The sequence below is a fragment of the Vigna umbellata genome, chromosome 5 (assembly GCF_029865625.1).
Source record: "Vigna umbellata cultivar VRB3 chromosome 5, Vumbellata_1.0, whole genome shotgun sequence".
In the NCBI taxonomy this organism is placed as follows: domain Eukaryota; kingdom Viridiplantae; phylum Streptophyta; class Magnoliopsida; order Fabales; family Fabaceae; genus Vigna; species Vigna umbellata.
The window spans coordinates 10,555,088-10,563,848 of NC_142169.1; the positions used below are offsets into that span (position 1 = coordinate 10,555,088).

Sequence of the window (8,761 nt, forward strand, 5' to 3'; positions counted from 1 at the left end):
TTTTGCGTTGATTGTTTTAGTTTCGTGAATTTAGTACATGCTCGAAAGAGGATCTAGAAGTAGCAATCCAAGGCAGATCTATCATTATCTAAACAATTTCTTAAATTTTTAAAATAAAAGATTCTGAAAAGTATATTCAAACTATAAATATTTAAGCATACACTCTTAATAATAGTCTTCATGTATTGATTTTAGGTTTGAAATCTGACTTCTTTAATGATTGTTTGCTTTATCTTTATCTTTATCTTTATTTTTCTCTATAGCTCTTATAATTTTTGTCTTTCTTGAGTGGAACTAGGGTGTAGGGGTCTATCTCTACATCTAAATTGAGCTTCTCCCAGTGTATCAACTAAATTAATATTGTGAAGGAGAAGGCTATAAATTATAAAATTTATGCAAACAAACTACATAGTAACATAAAAATAACAAACACTAACGATATTAATGTCGTGAAGGCGAAGGTTACTAATTGAGAAATTTTGCGAAGGCCGAACCTGAGAATCTATTCCAATTATTACTATGTGTCTGGTTGAAGGGTTTCTTTCAAGTTTATGCATTGAGTCTCATGAATATACATACTGGCTCTGTCATTTATTGATTTTCCAGAGTTGAGAACCACAGAACCAGATATTTCATTAAAAACATTACAAGAGTAATAATCTATCAAACACTTATACTCCATACATCTGCTTACAGACTTTTGGACATAACACACACTGATTAAAATAAACTGCACCGTTATTCAAGGGGTATCAAATGCTGTCTTCAAATTTATATTCAGTTGGAGTGAAAGAAATTGAAGACTAAGGTGCTCGTAGTGATAATTACCTTCAAAATGAAAAATTATCTTGTCAAGTATAACCAAAAGAAAATACAGAAGAAATGTTTAAATGTTCAAAGGCATATTCTGGCTGAAGATGTTTTACCTCAGCAATTAGGAGGTTTCTTCAAACCACATTTACCCGGCAAGGCCAAAGCATTTTTGGAGTTTATTCCAAGTGCTGGTAGGATAGACTTGTAACTGCAAAGGCAAGGTAAATTGGCTTGGCGAATAACTCCACAACATTTTTCATCTGGTGGTGGAGGGTTTCGACCAGTAACTGCAGCACGACACAAGTTTAGTTTATCTGAGTCTATGTTACACAGCACAACAGCTTGTGCACCTCCCAATAAGGCTATGAACAATCCTGCTACCAGCCACTGCACCAAAGTTTTTCCACTACCTTTTGCCATCATGCTCTCTTCTCTCCTAGGCGCTGAGTTTTGTTTAGTATGGTGTACCATGTTGCCCCAAAGTTAATTTATAGAGGTTGTTGGAACAATTATTTGCAGTTCTTTAGCCACTGTAGTGTCACGTTGACCCAGTGGTGTCATGTGAGTGCAGTTGGTGGAAGTTCACGAGATGAATGTACTCATTAGAATGTTGAAAGTAATCACAAGAAAACAAACTTAGATTGGCCCATTGCTTGTAATAATTCAATAAAATGGTAATGGTAATGGTATTATTGGCACCAATGGCATACCTTGAATTTGATCATCGTGTTCTGACAAGGAAATTCCCTGTTTTGCATCATGTTTCATATGCATTTTTTGTTTTTCTTTGGTAATAATGCCAAAAAGGGAATAATCAAACATATATCTCCGTGACTTTATTCCGACATAGAAAGTTTCGAGTTTTGCATTAGGTTGGAAACATGTATGTACCTAACCACTTGGCTAAAAGACAAAATAACAAGTGTGTCTAAAAACCAGTTTGTTATGAGATTAGTTGTCATTTTAACCTTTAAGAATATTTTTCTTCATAATTATTGATCATAAATAACTATATCGTAGTTTTCTTTAGGCTAAAATAGTGGTTATATGATTAGCATGTTGGTCAAAACGAAATTTAGGTTAAGATCAAGGTCCTAGTTTTGAACTTTTATATGCATGAAAGAAGAAACCTGATTTTTATATGAAATACTTTATTACAGATTGTCAACACTCAATTTTGTCCGGGTTGTAAAAAATGTGTTTTTATTATTTTTTCTTTATTTTATTGTTTTATTCCATTTTTATTGTTTTCGATTTCTATTTTTCTCATCTTCAATTTGTTTTAATAGGATCACTTAATCAAAATAATTAAAAAAATTGAAAAATAAAATTAAAATTAAAAATAAATAAAATAAAATTGAAAAAATAATAAATAAAAAATAGAAAAAAGAGAGAAAACGTGGGAAAGGGGTATGTGAGAGACGTGTTGGAGGAGGGGGGACCGGTTTGTTAGAGGGAAGATTTTCTAAGATTTTTTTGAAAAAGAAAAAGGGACCAGGTGGTTAGGGGGGATTGGAGCCCAAGATCTTGGGAAGGAAGGAGCAGAGAAAGATCAGAGAAAAAAGTTGGAGAGGGTGACGGGAATAGATCATCGGGAGGAGACAGAGGTTATCCAAAGTGACGAATATCAGAGGAATTCTCAGGTATGCAACTTATCCTTTATTCTCATTCTTCTCCATGACCGCCTGTTATCATCATCGATACATCATGCTCTCGTTGGAAACCCAGTAAAAAATCACTGCCAAAAAAGGCTAACCCAGTAATATCCACTTTATTCATTGCACCATTTTTGTGAAACCCTTACGTCCCAAAACTCAAATGGCCCCCTTGAAATTCGAAGTCTTCTCCACTAGAGTCGCTCTTCCAGTGAGGATGAATGGGACGATGGAGGCCATGGCACGGAACTCCTACGTTGGACAGGCTTGAGAGGAAGAGAGTGGTTGATTGTTTCGTGGTTGGCGGTTTGGAAGTAGTAGTCTGCTGTGTGGTGGTGGCAACGGCGTTGCTAAGGTTGTCCTGGTAGGTGATGGTGGCCGAGGAGGTGGACGAGGATAGGCACGGGGAGCCTTATTGTGGCAGTGTTTGTGTTTGTCATGGGTAGTAAAAGTGGATGTTAATGGGTGATGATGACACGAGTGGATCGGAGATGAAGGTGGAGAAAAACCCTCCTTGAGAGTTGCTGGTTTTCGAAGAGAGAAGAGTGGAGACGGTGTTGTCTTGGCTGACGGTGGTTCTGGTGGCGCGAGGTGTCGCCGGCGAGGCCAAGGCGCGTTCTGTTTGAGGCGACGGTGGCCGGCTATGGCAGAGGCGGTGGTGAGTTCGTGGTGCAGAGCTGGGGACCCTGGGTCAGAGAAGACGTGAGCTGGGGAGTGGGAATGAGAGTGAACCTCCTAAACCCCTAGAAAATTCTAGGTTAGAAACCATTCAATTGGGCCAGGCCCAAAATTAAGCGTACGTCCAGGAACCTTTGTTTTTCGAGCGTTCGTCATCCAGCCTCATCATCCCAACGAACGCTCGTCCATAACGAGCGTTTGTCATCCAACGCTCATTTTCCCAACGAACGCTCGTCCATAACGAGCGTTCGTCATCCAACCTCATTTTCCCAACGAACGCTCGTCCATAACGAGCGTTCGCCATCCAGCCCATATCCTCCCAACGAACGCTCGTTAATAACGAGCGTTCATCATCCAGCCTCATCTTCCCAACGAACGCTCGTTAATAACGAGCGTTCATCATCCAGCCTCATCTTCCCAACGAACGCTCGTTAATAACGAGCGTTCATCATCCAGCCTCATCTTCCCAACGAACGCTTGTTAATAACGAGCGTTCATCATCCAGCCTCATCTTCCCAACGAACGCTCGTCCAAACGAGCGCTCGTCGTTCATCATCCAGCCTCATCTTCCCAACGAACGCTCGTCCAAACGAGCGCTCGTCGTTCATCATCCCGCCTCATCATCCCAACGAACGCTCGTCCATAACGAGTATGCGCCATCCAACCTCATTTTCCTAACGAACGCTCGTCCCAAACGAGCGCTCGTCATTTGGCCTCCACTCACCTCATCTACCCAACGAACGCTCATCCCCAGCGAGCACTCGTAGACTAGCCTCCTCTTCTCAGCGTTCGTTCGTCACATCATCCTTTGAACGCTCGTCATCTACCTTCCTGTACTCAACGTACGTTCGTCGTATCACCCAACGAACGCTCGTTATTCAGCCTACATTCACAACGTTCGTTCATCCTCTATCAACGAGCGTTCGTCATTCAGCCTTAGTTACCAACGTTCGTCCTTTATATTCCCCAACGAACATTCGCTTTATTTCGACGAACGCTCGTCATTCAGTTACATTTCTAAATATCCATTATATTCCCCAACGAACGTTCGAACGCTCGTTATTCTGAATCTGTCCTTAACGTCCGTTCAGCCATTTTCATTTCTTTTGTTTATTTATTTTATTTTTTATTTCTATTTATTTATTTATATTTTTCTCTTATTTTGTTCTATTTATTTTAAACATCTATTTAGCCTTAAATATATATGTAATAATACAATATTTTAAATAAATAAATTTACAAGAAAAGTTTTAAAGGTTTAAGCACACGTGTGACCGCTCGCGTCGTCCTTGTGCTAAAAACCTCTTCTTCTTTTCTTAAATAAAATTTCAAAAATACGTTTTAAAGGTTTAAGCACACGTGTGACCGCTCGCGTCGTCCTTGTGCTAAAAACCTCTTCTTCTTTTCTTAAATAAAATTTCAAAAATACGTTTTAAAGGTTTAAGCACATGTGTGACCGCTCGCGTCGTCCTTGTGCTAAAAACCTCTTCTTCTTCCTTAAATAAATTTACAAAAATATGTTTTAAAGGTTTAAGCACACGTGTGACCGCTCGCGTCGTCCTTGTGCTAAAAACCTCTTCTTCTTTTCTTAAATAAAATTTCAAAAATAGGTTTTAAAGGTTTAAGCACACGTGTGACCGCTCGCGTCGTCCTTGTGCTAAAAACCTCTTCTTCTTCCTTAAATAAATTTACAAAAATATGTTTTAAAGGTTTAAGCACACGTGTGACCGCTCGCGTCGTCCTTGTGCTAAAAACCTCTTCTTCTTTTCTTAAATAAAATTTCAAAAATACGTTTTAAAGGTTTAAGCACACGTGTGACCGCTCGCGTCGTCCTTGTGCTAAAAACCTCTTCTTCTTCCTTAAATAAATTTACAAAAATATGTTTTAAAGGTTTAAGCACACGTGTGACCGCTCGCGTCGTCCTTGTGCTAAAAACCTCTTCTTCTTTTCTTAAATAAAATTTCAAAAATACGTTTAAAGGTTGAACACTCGTGTGATCGTTCGCATCGTCCTAGTGTTCAATACTTTTCTCTCTTATTTACGTAATATTAAACGAGGGTATGAGTGCTCGTGCGATCGTCCGCATCAGCCTAGCACTCAATGCTCTCAAGTCTTCCTAAATAAGCAGATAACAGTATGAGTGCTCGTGTGATCGTTCGCATCGTCCTAGTGCTTAATATCGTTATCTCTCTTTTCAAAAATAATTAAAAGTATTTAAATATCATTTTAAAGGAATGAGTACTCGTGCGACCGTTCGCGTCGGCCTAGTACTCGTTACCTTCTTTTTCTCGAAAATATTAAAAATATAAAATCTCCAAAAATTAAAAACATCTGCTTTTCCAAACAACAAACAATCTTTTAGCTAGAACTACGTAACCCTGATTTCTCATTTTGAATGAGAATACGTAGGAGCAAGGTCAATCCTTGTCGGGCCCAAAAAAAAAACTAAAAAATATGTTTTGTTTATTTAGAATTTTATTTTAGGGGATAATTAAACATTTTGAAAAACCACATCATATTCGTGCATTTAGTTAAAGGTACTGCCTTAGGGCAGGCGTTGTGGGGTGCTAACACCTTCCCCACGCGCAACCGACTCCCGAACCCAATCTTTGGTTTTCGTGGACCGTGCTTTATCGTTTTGAGGTTTTTCCATAGTTTTCCATAATAAACTATGGTGGCGACTCCAAATCTCTTTTCAAAACCCGTTTCTTTTTGGATCGTCGTCCCGTCGCGATTCCGGTTGCGACACAGATGACCAAAGACTAAAATTAACCATGATAAACACTTTACCCCAATACTATGATTATAAAAAATGATAATAGGTGTCAATTTTATAACTTGTTCTTAATTCTTGTAATTTTCTCAATCCCACAGTTTATATTGTGCTCAATTAGTTTGAATTTGAAAATCTCGTGCTGAAGTTATGTTTAAATTTCCATAAATTATAATTGATATGAATATCAATGCAAAATATTTCTATATATAAAACTAAAAATAAATTGTACATCGTTATGTCCATTATATATTGTTACATATAATTATCAATTTTTATAATTTTTAATTATATTCATAATTTTTGGAATCTCACTAAATTTGTATTATATTTATATAAATGTAACATATATATGAAAAGATTTACCGTAAACACACACACTGAAAACATTAGTTTATATATATATATATATATATATATATATATATATATATATATATATATATATATATATATATATATATATATAACATAATGGAAAACATTAGTTTATACACAAACTGAAACTTATCCGCCTCATTTTTGTGTAAATTATCAATTTGTCCAAACTTAACTAGTTCATAATTTGATTATTTTTAGGTTCTTTGCCATGAATGCTTGAGTTTGGGGTTGTGATTTGTTCAGGATTGCGAGTCTTGATTTTAAGAATAGAAGTCTAATACATTTGGATCGCAGATTCACGTAGGAAAAAAAATCTTAATTTTATTCCATCTTAGTCTACAAGACTCATAATCCCTGTGACCTCTGATGGTATCTTGGATAATAATTGTATTCTTGCATTTAAAAATGTCAAAATCAATTTCAACTGATGACCTCTAATGATAGGTGGTTAATAACTCGTCATGCATCTAAAAATATCAAAATGAATTTCAACTTGGAAATTAATTCAACTTATCATGGATTTGAGTGAAATTGAGTTACAAAATTAAAATTTTTAAATGTGTATTAAATTGAACTTAATCACTTAATCCACATGTTAAATTTAAATTGGATTAAAGATAGGTTGACTCATAATACACAAACAACAATCCTTTATTAGTTTTTTTACTATTGTTTTCACAAATTTTTTATTATAATTATTAGTATAACATGCAATTAGGAGGTTTTCTTTTGTTTATTGCACTTTAAACAAACGATTGAATGACTTGCAGTTCTAAAATCTCCTCTGGTAATATTATTTATTAATGCATAAATTATTAAATATCCAGTAGAATTAAAAAAATCACTTTCATGAAATGGAGTTACAAAAAATAGTAATGCAAACAGATTTAGAATCGATTTCATTATTCAAACTTGGTAAAACACCGCTACAGTTTGATTTGATCCGACACTTTGGCCATTGGAGGAGAGAAAAAACGCCTCATTTTACAGTCTTTTTATTCATTTATTTTCTCATTATTCATCATATCCAACGGCACCGATTCAAAGTTCCAAAGCGGGCCAAACCTACGCTTTCGAAGAGTCCAACCCATTGGATTTCTTCCTTAAAGCCCTTGTCCCGAAAATCAAGAACCCAATGACGTGGCCGCTTATAGCGACGACAAATACACCACCGTTAAAAGACATAACGGCCAACATCACCAAGTAAGAGAGCCCCGAACGCACGCCGTAAAGCCCCGTCTTCAGGAGTCCTCCAACGACGTCGTTTGAGCCCCCGGGCTTGAGTTTCACAATGTTGGTGAACGAGAGCCACTCCACCAGCACCGCCATAAAGAACACGAGGAGCAGCGCCACAGCGTACATGGCGGCGCTGTCTCCCGGCCAGCACCCGAAAAGTATATCCACCTTATGCCCCCAGTAGAACGTCGTGTGTATCGGAATCCGCCGCCTTCCCAGACTTGTAGCCACAGTCGAGTTGTACGGCGCCGGCACGCCGTCTGCGGTGGCCGTGGATAACATATGGAATGGAAGCAATGAAGTAACGTGTATATGTAATAATAACGTAGGAATGAACATGGTACATGGATTAAGATTTATATATGCGTAGCAACGTTTGTGTCGGTAGGGACATGACAGAATTGAAGATGAAGATTTGATTCTGGTTCGTGAAAATTGTTCCATAATTCGTATGCAAGCAAGCGAATACGTTCTATGATTAAAATTTAACCATTTTTGGTGAACAAGAAAACCCAAAGGGAAATTAAAGGAAAAGCAGGCTATGAAGAAGCACTTTAGCTCTGGGATTTTCAGCGTGATGGGCCCCTCCATCAATTCACTTTCTCTTCCTTGTTACGAAAGTTTAGTTTTCCAGTAATCTTTAAAGTTCAAGATCTACATGTGTTTTAATTTTGTATTTTATTAAAAAACTTTTATTTGTACAATGAAAACATATCAGCACATCAAAAATAAAATATTTTTTATTATAATTATTAAATTTTAAAAAATATTTATTTATAAAAATTTATTATAAAATAAATAACTTTTATTATTTCATCACACGTAATTTCTTTATTAGAGATAATTAATTTAGTTTACAACAATATTTTTAAAATTAAAAAAAATAATAAAATTAAATATATATATATATATATATATATATATATATATATATATATATATATATATAAAGGATAAATTAGATAAGACAGCAATTATAAACGATTACAAACATATTTACTAATAATTATAGATTAATCGGTCTTAGGGAATTACTCTGATTGGATTTTATTTAAAATATATAATAAATGAAAAATTATAGAAGTATTTGGACTATACTTATTAAGCTGGTTAGAATAAGATTAATCCTATTAGATATAGATCTGCATGCCTCTATGTTTCTCTCTTGTAAACAATTTAAAATAAAATTTATATTTTTTGTAAAATATTTAAATAACGTAAATTC

At 35.9% G+C, this 8,761-nt stretch overlaps 2 pseudogenes across 1 annotated transcript; both read right to left on the minus strand.

Annotated features, from left to right (window-relative positions):
- Positions 1-570: 570 nt before the first annotated feature.
- On the minus strand, positions 571-1,274 carry LOC124841920 (putative lipid-transfer protein DIR1 pseudogene; annotated as a pseudogene). Its single transcript, XR_015779803.1, has 2 exons — positions 927-1,274; positions 571-828 (listed from the first exon to the last, which is right to left on the minus strand). The product of XR_015779803.1 is annotated as a putative lipid-transfer protein DIR1 pseudogene (transcript).
- Positions 1,275-7,186: 5,912 nt separating this feature from the next.
- LOC124827695 (copper transporter 6 pseudogene) lies at positions 7,187-8,071 on the minus strand (annotated as a pseudogene).
- Between the last annotated feature and the right edge of the window lie 690 nt (positions 8,072-8,761).